Raw genomic sequence first — 22,012 nt, forward strand, 5'->3', positions numbered from 1 at the left:
GTCTTTAAAAATAAATTCAACATGCAAAACATTATTTCTCTTTCCACACAACTTTCCAATAACACTTTTGCATATACGGAAGGCAGTTAACAGGGAAGCAACTTAATCAAACAGGAAAGCCTGTTTTAGGGTTGAATTGTGTCCCTTTCCTCCTACTACTGCCCAAGATGATGTCAAAGTCTCAACCCAGTACCTCTAATGTGACTTTATTTGGCAATAGGTTTGTTGCAGATGTAACTGTTAAAACGAAGTCACAATGGAGTAGGGTGGGCCCCTAATCCAGTATGATCAGTGCCCTCATAAGAAGTTGACCATGTAAAGACACAGAGACAAACAAGGAGAATGCCACAGGATGATGAAGGCACAGACTAAAACAACACAGCCACAAGCCCAGGAATGCCAAAGATTGCCAGCAGACCACCAGATGACAGGAAGGGGCCAAGGATTCCTCTACAGGTCTCAGGGGGGATATGGCCCTGCTGACACCTTGAATTTGGGTTTCAGCCTCCACTACAGTGAGACAACAAATTTCTGTTTGTGGTACTTCATTGTGGCAGCCCTGGGAAAAGAGTGCACTTCCATCTGATTAGAAGAGTAAAAATAAGTCAAATAAATCTAAGCATTACAATCATGATCTCAATCCATTTCCTACATGATCTACAATCCATTACCCAATCAAAACAGGATTTTGGTCTTGCTGTAGAATGGTGACTGTCAATGAGGTCTCCAGCTCATGAGAAGTGATTCCATTTTTATTTCAATATAGTACTGTATGTATTCACTATCTGGCTAGACTGCTACCTAGGCCATCAGGCTTTATAACTTTGCTTTTTTACTCTTTTCTAATTGTGCAGTCTTCACATCCCTACTTGACATCTTACTTACTCACTTACTCTAAGTACTAGGGAATATTCATAAAATGGGATATAAAGTATTCACTTTCACTCTCCTGCCCACAAGTCACTCTGTTCTCCACTGCAAAGACATTATTAACAGTTTAAGTACATGTCCACTTAGATACCACGCATTTATAAAAATATCATATATACACATCCTGTGACAGACATTAAGTGGTACCTATAGTTATCATTCTGCATCTTGTTTTTATCACTTCATGTATCTTGGAAGATCATTCTATATATGCAGGACTCACATTTTTATTTGCTATCCAGTATCCCACTATATAGATGCATCATAACACATTTAACCAATTCCCTAAGGATAGGTATTTTGATTACTGCCAATATTTATCTCTACCATAAATGATGCTCAAATGTCTACCTTTTTTATTGTCTTTTCACCAAGCCCTTTGACATCCTATTTATAAACTGTAATCTCCTGTTCCCTACTTTGACAGTGTCCACCTTGCTCTCATGTTTTATTTTTCCTCATAGCACTTTAAGTTATTTGCCATTCTATACATTTTACTCATTTATCACTTGTCTTCACCAACTAGAATGTAGGCTTGTTGCTCTGGGAGGGGCTTCCCCAACTGGGGCAAGTTTCCTATGATTTTGCTAAGATTGAATAAAGGCAAAGGAAAGAAGTTGGGGGTTTTCCAAGGGGTAGCATGTTTATTCTCACGGCAACAGGTCTCAGTCCCTCCTGGCTCCAATGCTGCTCCCTCCTGCTCCCCAGTGCTGGTTTAATCCTCTCCTAGCACCGGGGCTCCATGGCTTCCCTCTACCAGCCGCTGTTCTCTCCTAGTTCTCCCTCTAGGCTTCCCTCCTCCACTCTCCAAGCTCTCTGCACCCACACTCACACCACTCTCCTGGCTCTTTTCTTCCCACCCCTAGCACCCAGAGGAACTCTATGTACAGATGTCTGGTGACTAGTGCACATCTAACCAATTACATACCAAGAACTGAGCAGAAGAGAGCATGCGTGTTTCCTTTCCACCCCTCCCTCCCCTGGGCCAGTAATCCTGTGATTGACCAGCCAGTCTGCTCCCAGTAAACATCCCAGAGATGTGCAAACAGGCTCTTATATGGGCGCTATTAAGGCAAGGTGGGAATCCTGGTCAGAAATTTCCATTTTCTCCATAAGGCTCAATGAAGACAAAGATTTTTGTCCCTTTAGTTCACAGCTGAACCCCTAGAACCTGACTGTATGGCACACAGCTAGTGCTCATTAATATTTAATGGTAACTTAATGTTTTTACTTAATCCCACAAAAGAAAAACATACACAATAACTAAATGATGCAACATATCTTCCCTTCAAGGCAGAAGAAGTCATAGTCCCCAAACTGATCAGTAATCTGTCTTCTCTTGTATTTTCTATATTGTGTCAAATGAAACTGTTATGTTTTAGTTTGATTCAGATTTAATACACTTTGTGAACCCAGGAGTGTCTCAATTTAGCTTTGCCTATTTGACAAAGGATGTTTCCTGATCTTTCTGAATATTAACCCAAAAAGTAGTTACTTGATTGAGTCTCTTGTTGGCTCTCCTGCACTGACAGTATCATTAACATGAAATTTCTTCTACCAGCTGTGTGCATTTTCAATCACCAGAACAGTGACTCACTGTGGTATTATTTCTGGTAAATGCAGACTGATCTGAAATCTCAATTAATCTTGAGAAAGTCAATACACGTTTAATTTGTCCCAACTGCTTTCATAAGGATTTAAGATGTGGTAAATTGAGTCATTCTCTTGCAGAGGTATCAGAATTTGCATTTCAATCAGGCCCTGGCACACTAGGGCCTTAAAGTAAAGTGGTCACTGACAAATTGTTCAATGGGGATAGGAGGCAGATACTTTATTGAAAAATGAAGAATAAAAAAGTAAATTCCTACTCATTGTTAGGTCAAAATCTGACAAATCTGTCAACTTCACTATTTAAAAAATCTCTATGTTCGGCTATGTAACATTCAAATTAACAAGTACATATTACTATTCAGTAAGAAGACCTCAATTTTAAAGAAGCTTAGTCATCAACACAGACTCAGACTTAGAATGGTTTGACTTACAATTTTTTTACTTTAAAATAATGCCAAAACAATACCCATTCAGCAGAAACTGTAACTCGAATTTCAATCTTTCCCAGGGTTAGTGAGATACAGTATAATTTCTCATGATGCTGGGCAACTGCACTGAGCCACAGCTCCCAGTCAGCTACATGATCACAAGGGTAAACAACCAATAACACTTAAAATCATTCTGTACCCACACAGCCATTCCTTCACTTTCAGTGTAATATTCTAGAAATTACATGTGATTCAATACTTCATTAAACAATAGGCTTTATGTCAGATGAGTCTGCCCAACTGTACACTATGTAAGTATTCTGAGAATGTTTATGGCGGGCTAGGCTAAGCTATGTTGGTTATACAGGTTAGGGTGTGTCAATCTTAAAAATGAAACTACTACTTTACCAGCAAAATGGGTGTATTCAGGAATAGCAGAGGAATTGCAATTTGGGACAAGCAAGTTACAGCAAAAGCCCCAGGCAAGTCCAGAAAACAAAGGAGAGGAATACCCTTTTATAGAGGAAAGGGGAGAATATATAAAGGGACTATATGAGAATACACAAGGATTATATAAGAAAAGGGGGAAATATATTAGGCGGGCTAGTACAAACAAAATCCACAGAGTAAACTGGAAGTTCGTATAGTGGCTTTTCATTGGCTGAGTTGTGACAGCCTCTCCTTGGCTGGGCTGCTGCCAGGGGAGGAGGAAAACCTTCCTTCCACTTCCCGGCGGAAAGTAGATTTTAAGGCTTATGGCCTTGCAAGGTCCTCAATTCTGGCTAGGTCTGCAACTGATAAATGGTGGTGCATGAGCTCTTCCTGTTGGCCTCCCAACTCCAAGTTAGTGAGGTTTTCCTCCATTAATTTTCACAGGTGCATTAAATGCTTCTTTGACCTATAATATTTACTATGGGTTTATTGGGACTTAACCCCATTGTAAATTAAAATCTGCAGCACACTCCAAGAGCACACACCAGACTGTTCCCCTAAAAGCAATTCCACTCCTGCGTATGCACAACCCTGTCTGTTATCAAGAGCCAAATAAGCCCTTAAACTCAGCAAAAGCATCATTAGGAAGGTTCATGGGTGCTGGGTTAAAACAGCACTTTGTGCATAAGAGCAGAAGGGAAAAGATAATATATAAAATATATAAAGATAACTTAGATGTAAATGACAATCTTCATCTTACTCATATTTTTAAAATATTTCTGAAAAAGAATTTGTGTTAAAAAAAATGACCATAAACAATAATTTGGAGATCAACTTTTTTAATGAGAAAAGGAGTACTAAGAGTCCCTCCTCATGCACTGTTTTCACTTCCTGCAGTTTCAGTTGCCCAGTCAACCACGGTCTGGGGCAGATATCAATCCTCTGCTGTTATCGTCAAAAGGTCAATAGTTGCCTAACACTACATTATGCCTACATGATTCACCTCACTTCATCTCATCATACAGTCATTTTATCATCTCACATCATCACAATAAGAAGGATGGGTAAAGTACAGTAAGATATTTGAGAGGACCACATTCACATAACTTTTATTTTAGTATATGGTTATAATTGTTCTATTACTAGTTATTACTGATCTCCTACTGTGCCTAATTTATAAATTAAACTTTATCATAGCTATGTATATATAGGGAAAAGCAGCATATACAGAGTTGGATACTATCTGTACTTTCAGGCAACCACTGGGGATCTTGGAACACATCCCCCATGGATAAGGGGGAACCTACTATATGCTCAACTGCTTGTTTTCTCTCCATTTGAGAGTTTTTATATTGATCCATGTTTTCTTCTAGCATTTCCAAGGTTTTCTTTTTTTATATTCAACTCTGGAAAATCAAGAATTTATCCTGGTATGAAATGTGAAGAAGACATATGGTTTGCTTTTTTCTAATTTTTGTATTTTGGCAATCACTTCCATGAGGTTCTGCTTACTATGTTCACTGGTCTGTAAAGTACTGTAAAAAACTGGTTTCATCATAAAGGTTGTTTATATAATTTTTCAAAACAAAGCTTTCAAGACAAAATAAAAAATAAATGAGACAATTTACTTATAAGGACAAATATACAATACCAATTAAAGCAGAAGACATGCTGCTCCCTTAACTCAAGGGACTTCAACCCAGTATACAATTTGATATATTACAGAGGGTACATAGGTCTACAGTTTAAAGGAAATCAATTTCCAGATCTCCAACTTCCTTCTGTACTCTGCTAAAACTGATTTGCCCAGACATCATTTATTCTTTTACCACCTTCCCTTTCTCAACAGCTTTTCCATGTTATACTTCTTACTCATCTCTAACCTTACTTAATAGGGTACTGTGCTTCCGGAAATCTCCACTACAACAAAGACATAAAACTTAGGAGAGACTGAAAAAGAGTTTCATGTGCACAATTTCTGAAGGAAACTCATGACAAGGCTCCCTGCTTAATCAATCGTTGGAATTAGAATCTGAAAGTGAAAGTAACTGTCCAGCGGCTGTTGTGCACCAGGTGTTGCCATGTTTATCAGAATTAAGATAGACCATTTCTAACAAGAAAACATACCCAATTAGGCTGGCTCAACAATGAGGACTAACTAGTTTTATAGCAGTATTTCCCATTAAAATATTAAAAGCAGAACCTATGCCATAAAGTTTTTAGCAATACATTCTTTAAAAACATACAGAACATACAATACTGTGCTCATTTTGGCAGCACATATACTAAAACTGGAACAATATAAAGCAGCTCAGCCCAGCCACTGCACAAGGATGACACATCAATTCATGAAGCGTTCCATATTTTTATAATGTAAGTCGGTCATGGGGATGGTAGTACAGCATGGAGAATATAGCCAATTATTCTGTAACATCTTTCTATGTTCTAGATAGTGACTACCCTGGTGGGGGTGAGGATTTAATATGGGTAACTGCTGAACCACTGTGCTGTGTCCTTGAAACCAATGTAAGATTGCATATCAACTATACTTCAATCTTAAAAAAAAAAAGAAGATACAATATTCCAGAAATTACATCTTTTGCAACTTTTTAAAGTATACTTGATACACATTATTTTGGCTTCAGGTGTACAGTGATTTGACAATTATATACCTTACTAAATGCTTACTATAGTAAGTGTACTTAACATGTGTCATCAAACAAAGATATTACAAATTATTGACTATACTCCCTATGCAGTACTTGAATCCCTGTGATTATTTTATAGCCGGAAGTTTGTGCCTCTTTATCTCTTTCACCTTTTTCGTCATGTCCTACCTCCTCCCACTACAGCAATCACCAGTATATTGTTTATGAGTCTATTTGTTTTGTTTATCATCTGTTTTTTAGATTCCACGTATAAGTGAAATCATGGTTGTCTTGCTCTGTCTGGCTTATTTCACTTAGCATAATACCCTCTAAGTTCAGCCACACTGTCACAAATGGCAAATCTGTACCACATCTTCATTATCTATTCATCTACTAATGGACACTTAGGTTGCTTCCCTACATTGGCTGTTGTAAATAATGCTGCAATAAACAGGAGGGCACACATCTTTTCAAATTAGTGTTTGTGTTTTCTTCGGGTAAATTACCAAAAGAGCAATTATGGGGTCTTAACAATATTTCTATTTTTAGATGTCTGAGGAACCTCCATACTGTTCTCCATAGTGGCTGCACCAATTTACATTCCCACCAACAGTGCACAAGGGTTCCCTTTTCTCTACATCCTTGTCAACATTTGTTATTTCTTGTCTTTTAATGGCCATTCTGACTGAGGTGAGATTGTTTGATTTGCATCTCCCTGATGATTAGTGATGATGAACATCTTTTCATGAATCTGTTGGCTATCTGTATGTCTTCTTTGGAAAAATGTCTATTCAGATCCTCTGCCCATTTTTTAATTGGATAATTTGGGGTTTTCCTGGTGTTGAGTTGTTATTACTTCTTTATTTTACTTTGGATATTAACACCTTGTCAGATATATCATTTACAAGTAGGTTGCCTTCTTGTTTAGCTGGTGGTTTCCTTTGCAGTGCGCAGGAGGTTTTTAGTCTGATAGAACCCCACTTATTTTTGCTTGTTTCCCTATTCCAGGCAACTTTTGAAACTTAAGATGAAAATTTTAGAAGTCAGTTCTAGACTGCATGAGGAAGTATGAAGTTTTTCAAAAAAATTGTAGAGGGCACACGTACAAAAAAGTTTGAAGATTACATTAACTTGCTTAACACAGAGTAACAGTGCTCTAGAACTAACTAGAATAGCAACAGAGTATTACCAGCTCTTTAAAAAAGAATCAATTTGTAAAGTAACTGGGAAAGAAAATGGGGATCAACTCTTTAATTTCAGGGGCCAAAAACAGTTAAACCAAAACCTAATTCCTTGCTGCTTTCAAGTAGTCAACAGGAATCTCTAAAGCAGAGTTAAGTTTCCAGGTTAATCTAACTCTCTCTCTTGCAAATACAGATGCCAGTAAAAGCTATAACCCCAACCTGCTCTCAAATATTTAACAGTGAACAACCTAGTTTCAGTATTTACAAGTTATTTGGCATAAGGCTTTTTAATGATATGCTCACCATACTGAAACTACCCAACAGTTGGACATCTCAGGAAATATGGGAGGTATATTTTCTGATGGATAAGCATACTAACTTGTAGCACTCTCTTTCAAAATTTTATGAATAAGGAATTTTTTAGAAAGTTCAATATCAAAAGAACATACATCTTTTCATTCTAGATTATAAGGGGGAAAGCTACAGTTACTAGCTCACACAATTCTTTTAAAGATTATGACAGCTTCTCCTGTCAAAATAATTGAGTGAGGTAGCATAACTGAATGAAAAAACAAGACAAATTATGTATTAATTCAATTCTATTAAAAAAATTCAACAATTAAGGGAAAAGTAGGATTTTTATGTTTACATCCTTTGAAAATATCTCACCCATTCAAACCCAGAAACATCTGTATAAAAGGAGTTTCCACAAACATAAGTTTGAGCTTATTTCCAACTGGAAATACTAGAACTGACATCCTGCTTTATAACAAAATTAGATAAGTAATGACTCACATTAAGGAAAAATTTCTGATCATGTCTAAGTCAGATTTTTTAATCATACCACCTTCAAAATACACTGCACATATTTATCACCATAAACAGAGGTTTCTGCCGAATGTTAGATATGTTGCATTAGTCAAGTAAGTAGCACTTTGCATTCATCTCTCCCACCACTCTCTATACATGCTTTCCTGTACCACAGGGACATAAAAGCTAAAATAAAACAAAAAAAACTTCATTTCCCAGACTTTCCCAGAAAGCTGGCATTTGGAATATAAATTAGGTTCCACCATCTGCCAGTAAGAAGACCTCCTACAAGATTTGGAAAGCAAAAGTGAGATTGAAGCTATCCTTCTAGGGCTGACTATAAGCAATGACATAAAGTAATGCATGATTACAACCCTATTCATCAGATTTTACGGTATCTAGAAGCAGTCAAAGCACCAAATTCAGTATTCCTGTGACTGGTTCTTAGTTTCTAAGCTTCCTGACCTCTCAGCTACAGTCTTATGTTCTTAATCCAGTTTTGGTTCTCTGATTCAGGCTCCCCCAAACCATCCAGTGATTTTTAAGGACTGAATTCCCTGTACAAAACATCTTTCTCCCTGAAAATCTTAGTTTGTTTCTTGCAATGAACTCCAACATAGTGTTCATTCAGTTTGAAATATATATTGCTGACAAGTAGTGACTCTGTGGCAACTTACTATGCTGATGGGACAGAGACTGCAATGGAGTGTGGGGGGGACTTGATAACATGGGTGAATGTAGTGACCACAATGTTGATCATGTGAAACCTTCATAAGAGTGTGTATCAATGATACTTTAATAAAAAAATATACATTACCTATGTTTACCCTCCCTCTCACCATTTTATTAGTTAAATACACAAGATTTAGTGCTATTCTACACTACTATTATGAATTGAAAATGAGGTCAATATGAAGAATTAAAAGTTTTCTTAACTATACTCTGAAATTTTATTTAAAATACATGATAGTTATTGGATCAACATAAAATAGCAACATTCCTAACACTGAATGATCCTGCTCTTCTTGGCTGAATAAGTTTGTCAGTAACATACAAAGCCAAAGCTATGGCTATTTTTAAAAATGATTCTTTACTCTGATTACAAAAGAAATACATGCTTGTTGTTAGAAGTGTAGAAAATGGAAATGTTTAAAGACCTTGATAATCACCATTCCCCAAAACTACTTACACTGAACAACAGTTGTACATGTACAACTCTGTGTCCTACTTTAGCACCCTAAGTAAGAGATGGTATAGCTAGATATACCTAATTTAACCATTCTTCTTTACTCAATTTAAGTACTTTTCAATTGCTCTTTAATATAAATAATGCTTCACTTTTTTTGATAGAAAGCTTTAAGGATAAACAAAACATGGTACATCCAACATAATGGAGTATCATTTAGTTATAAAAAGGAGTACTGATACATGCTACAACATGGATGAACCTTGAAAAACATACACTAAGTGAAAGAAGCCAGTTACAAAAAGTCAGTAATTGTATGATCTCATTTATATGAAATGTCCCAAAAGAGCATAACCAGAGAGGTGTATGACAAGGGATGGGAAAAGGGGAGCAAAGTTTCCGTGCTCTTGGAACACACTCACTACTCTCCCAGCATCTCCACATGTTCACCAGCCCGGAAGCTCCCTGAACCCCATCCTTTTGGGTTTGTACAGAGACTTCACTACATAGTCATGACTGATTAATCATTGGCCATTGCTGATTCAACCTTCAGCCTCTCTCCCTTCTCAAGGTCAGAAAGGTGAGACAAACGGCCAACCTTCTATACACGTGACCAGTTTCCCTGGCAACCAACCTCCATCCTTATGAACTTTCCAAGTCACCTCATTAACAAGACATCTTGAGGGCTCTCATCACATAGGAAATTCCAAGGGTTTAATACAGCCAGAAACAGGGATGAAAACCAAATATACATTTATAATAATCACAATCACATGAATTACCTCAATAAAGCTGTCATAAAAAAAATAAAATAATGGTAGCTTGCATATCCCAAACTGCAGTTATCTGCTGTTTCTGAATAAACCCATTTTTGGTTTAAAAAAAAAAAAAACACCTCCTCAAAAAAAGTTACTTTCTTAGGGTAAACTCTCAGAGGCAGAAATACTAGTCTCTGATATATGTCAAACTCCTTTTGAAAAGGGTTGTACAGATTTACACTCCCTCCAGCAGTAGTGTATCTGCATCACCCTACTGAGGTGAATCAGCTCCATTTCTTAAATCTTAGATCTTGTAAAAGAATCTTACTGATTATTCAAGCTCAACACTTTTCCCAAAACTTTAGCAAAGGGTCAGTTCTTAGCCTCCAAAATAGACATCTTTATGAACACAATTGTTACAGATACACAAATGCTTCAGTTACTCGGGAAACAAATAAATTAGTTACTTTCTTACCATTTTGGTCAGCAATAATTAATTCATCCTAACTCAGTTCTACTTCAGCTGCTAACTTAAAACTTTCCTTCAAATCAAAATGCTTTTTTTAGAGTAGCAAGAACCACTCTACTAGGACACACAGATTAAAAGGACACTACAATATGAGTCTACCTGGGTTACATAAATTTCAAGTTTCCTGACTTCAAATCACTTTCAAGTGAAATGTCGAGGTGACTCCTGAGATATTCTAAAACAATATGTAGTAGTAGAAAGAAAATGAAACATTTATTAACACTTTCTACAAATCAAGTACTTAATGTGTACCTCATTTCATCCTAACAAAGCTGTTACCTCTCACTTAATAGAAGAGTTAAATAAAAAATCAACAAAGGTAACTGCCTGCCATACAGCAAATGTGCAGCAAACTTTGGTGTGCCTAACCAAAGTTCATATTCTGCCACCTGACAGCACTTCCCAAGCTCAGTGATTCTGCAAATCAGACAAGACTTTAAACAGCAGTTCTGCCACTTATTGTGTGACATACTTCTAATCTTCTTTAGCTTGTCTGTACCATTTTCACAAAAACAAAATTATTCACAAAATAGAAAAATGGGAAGCTAAAAAGTCACTGTAAAATGAAACTTTCTAAGAATACCATTTTTTAAAAACAGCAGTGTATGGAATAATTCTAAATACTTTCACTGAATTTATATCAAGATTCGCTTTACCTTCCAGCAAGCAATTGCACTTGCATAGCCATTTACAAACGTGATCACTCAGTGGAAAACTTTATTTTAGGGAATGTTTGCCAGCCTCCCCTTTCTTGGTAGAAAAGGCCATATCAGTTATATTACTTTTATTCTTCTTTACCAAGTGAGAAATGTTTTCAGCGTTTTATATGCAACCATCCAGGAAGTAGCATTGTGGGGTAAGAGAAATGGCTACTTTAGCTGCTTAAGAAGAAAGACTGCAAGAGCTTGTGAAAAAGTAGTAATACAACACAGAAAAAGACAAGGTCAAGAATAAAAACAAAGCAGTCAGAGTCTAATCTACTGTAGGTAATGTAATGAATACCCCTGTGGTAAAGGAAAGTCATTTGAATTATATATAACCCTTAAAGGACCCTTGGTTAACTTTAAAAACTGCTTCTTTAAACGCAAACAACTACTTGACAGGATTGGGACTGATTTCCAAAGGAGCCATTCACCAATACAAATCAGTGATTCTTCCGCAAGTATTTTCACTCATGAAAACAAAAATCAACTCCAACATTAATACAAGAATTCTCATACTAAAATTTTCTTTTTCCAAGAACTTCCACTCCTCATTCTGACATATAATGTGATATCTAATAAAATTGTCAGAATTGGGATAGATGAGGGCCTTTACTAAGACATTTTTCTTCTAAAAACATTTTTTTGAATGAGAAGTTAGAAGTTTATTATATCATTGCTATATACAATTCAAATAGACTTTGAAAAACACAACTAAATAATTAATCCTTTTGAATTAGATATCTATAGAAGTACCTACATTTCAATATAAAAGTAGACTTTCATTTATCTGCCTGTTTCACAAAAAGATTAAAATTATTTTAATATTAAACCATCAGTAGGACTTGGGGCAAACAAAAAAATATTAAGTTGACTACAGCCCATATTTTACCCTAGGGTTATTACTGAAATAATTCTACTGTTCATAGAATCATGTACTGTTTTTCTTAGCTGGTATAATACAATCAGGCTATTGTGCAACGGTAAGAGAGCTCATAAGAAAAAAATTACTGAAGTAATTCTTGTCTAGAGGTCACTTGCCACATTCTACTCTCCACAAACACCACTGTTTTTAACCACAGCTTTACTTACAGCTTTCTTTACCTTCTGTCAAAATTTTCATTTTGCAGTCAAGATCCTTTCAAAATGAAATAATAAAAGTAATGCTATTATGGTCACAATATTTCATAAAGTAAGATGTTATAGAACAATATGTGTACTAAGATCTTACTTTTGTGAAAAAACATTTATTCATGGATTTGTATGGAAAGACACTCATCAAAATATCACCAGTGATATCTTAGGATGGTAGGATTGTGGATGCATTTTTTGGTTTAGCTTAAATGTATGTTCTGATTTTCTGCATTAAATACAAGTTATTTTTTAATGCTTGTGCAGAGAGAACGTGAGTTAAAGGATAAGAAACGGAGGTACCATATTTTAATTCAGTATCAACAATTCAAATCCACTTACTCAGAGTTAACATAATGCAAATGCTCCTCAAGAAATACTCCCCTGAGCCAACAACGTTCAATTTTTAAACAATAAATTTCCTCAGGTAGGAAAACGGTACCTTAGAAAAGAGAAGTAACTTGTCTCTTTATATAACTGGGAAGGTAAGAGTGGGAAATTGCTTGAAATGTCCAGATGATCACAGGAAAGACATTAGGGAAAACTTGAGAAGCAAGATAAAATCACTTCACTGATTTAGAGACACTGATTCACCGAAGAAATGACAGAATAGCAGAAAGTAAATGATCAAAGACAATAGGTAAGAACTTGGAGGAGGATAACAGGCAGAAAAAGGAAAGAAAATGAACTCAGGTATATTTATGTAAATCATCCCAAAATGCAAATGAAAAAAAAATTATCTAGTAATACAAGGTCAAACTGAATCAGCTCTGCTCTTTCCCTAGAAAAACAATACCTTTCAATGGACTTGACACTCAGAAGCAAAACAGAGAACACCCAGGCATCTCAATATCTTTTGTGCCTGCTTTGCAATGAACTAGTTAAACAATTAGGTATACAGTTAAGCAATTAATATACAAACATATAAATAGCCAATTTTTACACATTAAAAGAATCTAGGAGTACTAATCAGATGTGAATGAAATGCAACTTTGGAAAACAAACGAGATAAACAGGTAATTCCACTGACTCCCATGAAGAAAATGTCTTTAAAACAAAATTACTACTAGGCTAAACTGTAAGAAATTGCCAATACTCAAGCCTTTTTCATCTATTAAAACAGCAACTGCATATGGTCCCACCTAGTGAGATGATAAAAAGGTGGTTGTTATCCACCTCTCTGGAAAAGCCCTGATTTGAAGCTTTCGCTGATTCCCATGTTGTAAACAGTCCCACCATAGCCAGTTTCAAGCTGCCAACACAATGTCACTGAATAGGGAGCTGGAGAAATGCACCAACTCCAAAATACCCCTGGTTCCACCTAATACTATGATCTAAGGGTCAACAGACTGGTTCTCATCTTTTTCTAAAACAGGTTTTTGCCTGAATAATTCAGTTTCCTACTTACGTAGGTTAGAAGGAAATCACTTTTAATACTCAAAAATATCATTACACTAAAACTAATTCACAAGAAACATGAGATCAGTACCTTGTTTTACTCATTCAACACTTTTTTACTAAACACTTATTTGGCACCAGGTATTGTTCTGCGCATTATAGACAGCAAGGAATAAGACAAAGGAGGTCCCTGCTCTCATAAAGTTTATAATCTATTCAGGGACACAATAAAAAAAACAAAAAACATTTCTTTCAAGAACTGACAAAAGCTGTGAAGAAAGTAAAATAGTGAAGGTTGGGGGTGGGATGCTATTTTAAACCGAGTGGTAAAAAAATGGAAAGGTATGTTTAAGCTGAGATTTTAAAGATAAGGGGCCAGTCTTGCAAAGATCTGGGTTAGATCAGTTCAGACCAAGGAAACAACTAGTGTTAAAAGCCCTACTGCAAGACTAAGCATGGCATGTTTGAGAAACGGAACAACTTTGCAGCAAGATGACAGCAAGCAAAGGCAAAATACTCTGAGAGGTTGTCAGGCCCACATCATTCAGACAGTGTGAGTTTGTACTTCCTAGGTGACTGTAGTTTGTACTTTATTCTGAGTGGATCAGGAAGAGTAGTTTGATAAACGTGCTGAATGAATGAATGCATCATTTTAATGACCCCTTAAGAAAATTAGGTCACAATCTAATAATTGTATTCACTTTTCTCAATATGATCATATTGGTTACTTCACTATCTACCTAAAACATTATGAAGTTAAAGAAATGTACTACAGCAGACATCCAACTCTGAATACAGCTAAAATAAACAGTGCTAGGACTACACATCAGTTCAGAAATAAAGATTTTATTAATCCAAGATGGTTATTTCATATGTGAAATGCTAACGTACAAATTCAGGGAGGTCACTGTCGAATTCTAATGAAGAGGACCTAACTGGTCTACAAAACAAAGATTAATTCAGAATGGTAGGCAAATATTTGCCAGTGTGTTATCCAAAATGACTTTACAATGTATACTGTCTTAAAAATTACAATGTTCATAGCTTTAATATGAATTTTTAAAATTTTAATTTCCTATTTTAATGCAAAAGAAAAATAGAACACCAAATCTGACTTATAGATATTATTACATAGGAGTTAAAAGTAAAAATATCAAGCATATACAAATTTAAATTATATTTGTGTATTGTAAGAACTGTAAAGACACATACAGACACACACAGGTCCACACCTCCATGGCCAAGATAATTATTAAGTCCACATTTTGGCCACATAAAAATCCACCAGACAAGTCAAGACAAAAATAGGGAAATGTTTAGACTGGTTTGGAGATTGATTTATGCCTACACATAAAAAATTAGCCATTCAGGAACTTCTAAACGCCACCTGTTCCAACCATTTATTTAAAGGATTTTTTCCTTCTACCAACAGGAGGAAGTAAGACCTAGAACTCAGAAGAGTTTTAAAAATATCTTGTCTCAGCAGAATGAAATACCAAGTTTGCATATCATTAATTTCTCTTGCACTCATTTTCTACCTGAACATCAGTTAAACTGCAGTTTTAAAACTGCATTTAAATATATTCAAATATTTTTCATTTAAGAGCACAAAAATGCATATAATAAATGCATACCCCTGATAAATGGTATAATATAGTCCCACTTGAAGTGTCCAAATCCAAGTAAATCTCTGCACTCTGAATATAAGATGTGCACCTAAAAGAAATATATGGTAAGCCAAAAATAGTCTTTTTAAAAAAGGGTTGTCATCCTACTTCCAAATCGGGCTTTCCTCTTCTTTATTCCATTACCTTACCTCTCTGTTGCTTTCCTCTGGCCTCTGTCCTGTGCATTTCACTTTCCATATGCGGAAACTGATTTGAAACTTACCTTGTCCTCTTTTATCTAAATTTGTTTTTACTTAATACGGTGGTTTTAGGAGAAATATTTTCAGTCAAAATACTTCTAGTTACAAAATGCATACACATAAGCTGCTATCAAAGATATGAATAACTTAAGTGGCCATTCATTTAGTAAATATGAATGCCCACCATGTGGCAACCACTGTTTTGAATACCGAGGATTCTGCAGTGAATAAAATGAAGCTCCTTCACTAAGGACACTAAAGCAAGACAGTGCTTGGCAGATTCAAGAAGCTTCAAAAAGACTCATGTGCCTGGCATGGAGTAAGCCAAGGAAAAACTCGTGGGATGTGTAATCTGAGGGGTTGGAGGCACGGATGATGTATGATGCCTAGTAGGCACTGTTGTATTCTGGCTTGCACTCGAAGCGATATGAAAAGCCACTGAAGGGTTTTTTGACATAGCAGTAAAAAGAATCAGACTTTGATTTCAAAAGGATCACCCTGGTTGCTGTGTCAAGCAATGAAAAGAGCAGAAGCGGTACAGAGACCAGAAAGACAACCACTAAAATAACCCAGGCCGGAGATGAAGGATGCTTAGAGAGGGTGGCTGCAACTGAAGACAGCAAGCTGTGGTTATATTTATTCTTGAGATGGATTAAGGTAAATAAAGGACATACTCTCATGATACATTATGCTGAATTAAATGTGGGAGTGTGAGAAAGGAATCAAGAGTGTCTACAAGGTGTTAGCCAGAGAAACTGAAAGATGGAGTTGACATTTAACAAGATGAGGAAGACTGAAATAAACCAACCAATGGGGTGGGAGAGGGAAGGAGAATGAGTTCTGTTCTGACATGGCAAATACTGGATGTCTAACTGGAAATGTCGACTAGGCAGTTGGGTAGACAAGTCTGAAGTTAGGAAAGAGATCCAGACCAAAGATGACATTTTTAGTTTAAAATAAATTATAATTCTTGTTAGAGGAGAGGATGAGATCACAAGAGACGATCTATAAATACAGAAGAGATCTAAATGCTGGGACACTGCCTTATTTTTTAGAAGTTGGGGCAACAAAAAGGAAGCAGCAAAAGAAACTGAAAATAAGTGGCAGCATCCCAGAAGCAAAGGGAAGAAAGGTTTCAAAGAAAAAATTATCAACGATGTCAAATGCTGCTATGTCCAGTGAGATGAGGATTGAGAACTGACTGGGGAATTAATCACCACGGACGTCACTAGTACTCTCAGTAAGAGCAGTTACAGTAGAATGGAGGAGGGAGGAAAAACCTGATTGCAGTGGGAATCAAAGAGACAGGGAGTCGGGGACCACAAATAACCTTTCAGAGAGCAGTAGCTGAAGAAAAACATGGTGTTGGGGGAGGTTTGGTTTGTTTTTAAAGACGGGAGATATTTCAGCATATTTATATGCTGATAGGATTAATCCAGTAGAAATGAGAAACAGTGATGATGCAGCTCACTGGCAGGCAGCAGAACGGATGAATACTGAGGCACCACAATGTCCTTGACAGGGGAAGGGTGACAGAACCAAGGGCAAGAGTGGAGGCAACAGGAAACACATAGGGCATGGGTACAGTCTTCATCTGATTGATTTTGATTTCATTTTTAATATACAGGAAACAAGGTCGCCAGCTGAAAATCAAGAGAGAAGAGGTGCTAGAGGTTTGAGGAGAGCGGTATAAAATAGTCATTTAGGGGAAAAGGAGTGACTGAACTAGGGAAATGTACTAAGCTTACAGGACTGTAGGCAGCAGGAAGGTTCCTCCTGAGGGTCAGAGGTCATGAAATCTAAAGGAAGACCGGGTCAGCATGCCTGTTTTCCTGAGGCATGCTCAACTGCCAGGTACAGGCTGGACCAGATGGAGACTGGCTGGGTGGGGCGCTGGGGGAGCAGGTTGCCAGGTGAATGCAACGACTGGAGAAGTGCTGCAGGGAACTGAGGATGTACAAAAGGGAGAAATTCTGACAGTGGACCATGGATTCAAACCATCTATATCGAGGAAGTGGGGCTTGGGACAGTTAAAAAGGGTGGTAGCAGCAACGGATTCTAGGTCCCAGATACAGACGTGCTGTTCAAGTGAGGGTACTCGACAGCAGGAGCTTGAAAGATGATAGGATGTTGAAGCCCTGGGGGAATGCTTGAAACTCAGTCTATGAAATAACGTTAAAGTATGGACAGGTCTGGTTAAAATGTTAAAGAACTACCATAAAAATAGAGCAAAACATCTCCCAGGGCAAAGTGAGCTGCAGATGAGGGACCCTGGAAGGTAAGGGACTGGAGCAGAAGAACTGTATCACAGGAATCGCAGTGGAGGTCCCCAGACATAGAACACCCAGGAAAATCATTGTCTGCACTCCTGGAGAAAGAGTCAGCTTTGAACAACCTGCCCCACTCAGATGGCACCAATGCCAGATCACAACAGGACGAGTCATATTAAAACCGTACCTTTCCCCAAGTTCTATTTCCCCACTGAGCTGGACCCTCGACAGGTGAATCCAGATAGCACCCTGGAGAGGAACTGGCACAATAAAAAGAGAAGTTTACAATGACTTCCTCCAAAGCAGGCTTCTAGGTCTGAAGCAGTTCTGAGTTGGGGAAGAGAAGTTCTAAATTGTGTTAGAGTTTTAACACTAATTATAATGAACTGCACCTACTAATAACCAAAATTAGCCTATCACTGACAAGTAGCTGAAGACTTTTCATTATGTAGAAGTAACTAGAAAAGTTATCTGATCCTAAGAACTCATTGAGAAGCTGGTAAAGACTCATCTATAAGGAGTGTTTGAAGGATCAGTGAAAGTTGTTTTCTGCTTCGACTTTCTTAAGTCCCATCCATTCAACATACCAGTCCCACAAACATCCACTGGTTATAACAATATATCCAATGGGTTATAAACCCATCATAAAATCAGGTGCAAAATATACACAATGCCAAATAAGAAAAATTCCTTTTTTCTTTATTAAGCAAACAATGATAGATTAAATCAAATGAAACAAAATGAGTATGTTTTAGTAAAGCATGCTTACAAAAATTCAATCATAATGATTTAGCAAGGAACCTTAGCATAAATGTCTAAGTGGGTAAGCTACAAAATAGACACATCAGTTTCACCATTTAGTAATTTTCAAAGACACCTAACTTTAACATGGAGTTATTTAATGCTTTCTAGGGAAAAGAGGAGTTTTACTATAATCCATTTTGATTAAAATACATTTGCAGGTATTTTAGAGTGTCATGAAAAAGACAAGTTATTATCAAGGCCTTTTGGCTTTCAGTTCAGAAACTCCCCCTTTGGATGGGATCCCAGAGCACTTCCAGCTAAATCCTGCTCTGCTCATTATTAGTATTATAGAAAGGTTCAAGAATACTTAAGCTTTGAACTGAGGTACCAGGATGCTTACAGTTAATTATTAATAAGCTGAATTCCAAGTTTCTCCAGGTAGTATAGAGAAAAAAAAATCAGACTAAATGCCCGTACCTAACTAGTAAGCAAATGTTAAGGATAACCACATTTCAGTTCATCTCAAGAATGTACAGGGAAGCCATAATATCCCCCTCTGAGAGATCAAAAGCATTACAACATTTAGCATTCAACAAAATGCTTGTAAAAATTAATGTTAAAATACTTATTTCATAATAGCTGAGATTGAGAATACTGTAACAGATGAAAACCAATTTGTAATTGTGAAAAAAATCTTATAAAGCCTTAACCGGAATATCCCAGGCATATCTTAAAACAGTTGAAAATCACACACTTTAATGATAAGAGACAACTGGGATATAAAAACAGCAACCTATCCTAAAGTATAAACGTGAAATTTGTTTTAAAGCACTTTAAAAATGTTTTATACAAATACTAATTGATACTCTCTCATGACTTAAGCAAATATGGGCACAGCTGCAAAATGCCGTATTAGCATCATTCTTAATCACTTTATTAATTACATCTGATAAAGGAACAGCTTTCTAATCATTCTAAAGGGTATTACTGGGGAAAAAAAAAAAGGTGAACTCCCCCAACCAACAAAAGAAAAACCCACACATAGATGAAGAAAACCTGAACATTTCATTCCAACTATTATAAAATGTAACGATCCTGGAATTTAGTTAGCCTCAAAACATTATGAACTACTCCAAGGTGGTAATAATACTTTGAAAACAAGTATAGTATTTTTTTAAGGTACAAAAAAAAAAACAGTCATTCTGGGTTATTTCTTGGAAATACTATTTTAACATATCTCAATGCTGCTGCTGACTGTCATAAACTCTAATAAAGGTCTTATCCAAATAAAATATGCCAAGCATTTTTTATTCAACATATCACAACTTGTGTGTATTGTTCTTTATCAGCACTACTACAATCTACTATTAGTTTTCTCATCAACACTAGACTATCAGGAGTATATTGTCATGTAACTCTTCCTACAAGAAATAGACATTTAAAGAAAAACTATCAGAATTCTCTACTGATAAAATTTAAAGGACTGCTTTCCTTATCATCCCCAGGAACAACCATAAACAGCTAATGCTAATAGCCATTAAGTCTGAAAATCTGAAAATTCTACTTGAATGTACATGCTATCTTCAAGAATATTAAGGTGTTAGTAGGTCAAAAGGGTCCACCTAAATCCAAAAACTATCTGTAAAAAAAATTATTAATCTACAGTATTTTGTAATGAGCAAGCCTGACTTTGGAGCACATTAATCTGGACTTGTGAAGAGGCCAAATAAGTACTTTCTTTTAATCATATGTAAATAAGATAAGAGACAATGCAACATTTTATTTTGAATAAATACAATTATTACTAATCTCTTTCTCATTTTAGTAAGCAGTTCATCACAGTTGTAACAGTAGAGGGAAAGTCCAAACATGGAAACACTAATTATTATTAATAGTCCTTCCCTCTTCAGCACTATCAAGTCAATACTGTATTTACTTATAAATGGTGAATAAAAGGTAAAAATTTCTGAAAAGGTGCTGTATTTAAAGTCATTTCTTACAGAAAAGGAATCCATTGTTTCTCCTTGGATATTTTAAGAAATAGAAATGTTGTACAGCAAAGATTACTGACAGAAAACAGGACCAGAAGTATATTACTCTTTAATGTACTGTACCAAAATCACCTAATATAGGAGGGAATAAAAACTAGTTTCTTAAAGCTCCTCCTCCCTTCATTTTAAAATACAGATAGATTAAACTGATGTAACCCAATTTAGCCCTGTAAAGTTACTTATTAACCTTTAATTATTGTTCTGGAGCTACACGTTCTGCAGTTCACCTGCCATGTTTCCCAGTTAAAACATACATAATGAGGAAAGAACTTCACACTCAGGTTAAGAATAGAGTAACTGTGGGTTCTGTAGGCCCATAGAAACTCGCTTTCAGCGCATCTGTCAGTACCTAACAGGTGCTTAATGATCTGCTGAATAAATGGTATAGTTTAATTATATTAGCATGACATTAGTTTTCTTTTTCCCCTAAAGAGTTCTCCCTTGCTTAAAGAGTCAAAGGAATCTTTAATTCAAGACCGTATTATGGTCCCTCAAAACCAAATAAACTTCTTTATTCATAACGAAATAGAAAGCTGGGTCTTGAAAGAACAAAACACAGGCCAACCACCTCTTCTCCATTCTTTTGAAAGAAAATTACTAATAAAGCTTATTTTTAGGAAACAAAACTATCCACCAACTTCCCTCAAAATGAAAAATTCAACATTTCTAACATATATTCTATGCCCGTAACATTAATAACTGATTATTCATCAACAGTATGCATATACTGGGTAAAACCAAACACACACATAAACACAAACTACACGTTGTTTGCTGTTGTTTTTCCCTTAACATGAGTCAAGATGTGCTAAATTTTACTGGATATCAGGTCCCCTTTAATGTTTGAAGACCCATTCGCTCCAAATTTTCATTGACCATCTACTCTTCATGCCAGGCCCTGAAACGTGTTCATTCTGTAACCTGAACATTTGCACCGAACTCCCTTAAAAAAGCTTGTTATTTTAAATAACAGCAGCTAAAGAGGGGTCCCAACGTTGTTTCCGGTACGCAGGTACGCAAGTCAGGCCACCCGGGCTCCTCGGCTGTTAATGCGGCATCAGCGAGCTGCTACTTACCACACCCGTTAACAAAAATCACAACCAAAGCAGCCCGAGCTGGGTAAACCAACCTGTAAGAGTAGCACGAGCTCCTCCAAGGGCCGGTCGGGGTTTCCTCTCGGGGCTCGAGCAGCGCGGTTAGAGCCGCGGAGGAACGCGCCGGACGCCCCGGACGGAGTCCGCGCGGAGCGGGACCGTGGCCCCCGGAGCCCTCACCTTGGAGGAGCCGGGCCCTCCCCGCCCGCGCCGGGCCGCCCCCCGACTTCCAGAACGGCA

The 22,012-nt window shown here is 36.8% G+C and overlaps 2 protein-coding genes and 1 non-coding gene across 4 annotated transcripts in view; 1 reads left to right on the top strand and 2 right to left on the bottom strand.

The window, feature by feature from the left end:
• Positions 1-22,012, bottom strand: part of CDC42SE2 (CDC42 small effector 2) — a 147,043-nt gene that overhangs the window by 124,132 nt on the left and 899 nt on the right. The window lies entirely within an intron of this gene.
• LYRM7 (LYR motif containing 7) overlaps positions 1-22,012 on the bottom strand; it is a 112,352-nt gene that overhangs the window by 13,363 nt on the left and 76,977 nt on the right. The gene's annotated exons all lie outside the window — the stretch shown is intronic.
• Positions 5,663-5,769, top strand: LOC118973408 (U6 spliceosomal RNA). The gene has a single exon (XR_005062717.1). It is a non-coding gene; the product is annotated as a U6 spliceosomal RNA (small nuclear RNA).

This window comes from Manis javanica, chromosome 14 (assembly GCF_040802235.1).
Source record: "Manis javanica isolate MJ-LG chromosome 14, MJ_LKY, whole genome shotgun sequence".
NCBI lineage: Eukaryota > Metazoa > Chordata > Mammalia > Pholidota > Manidae > Manis > Manis javanica.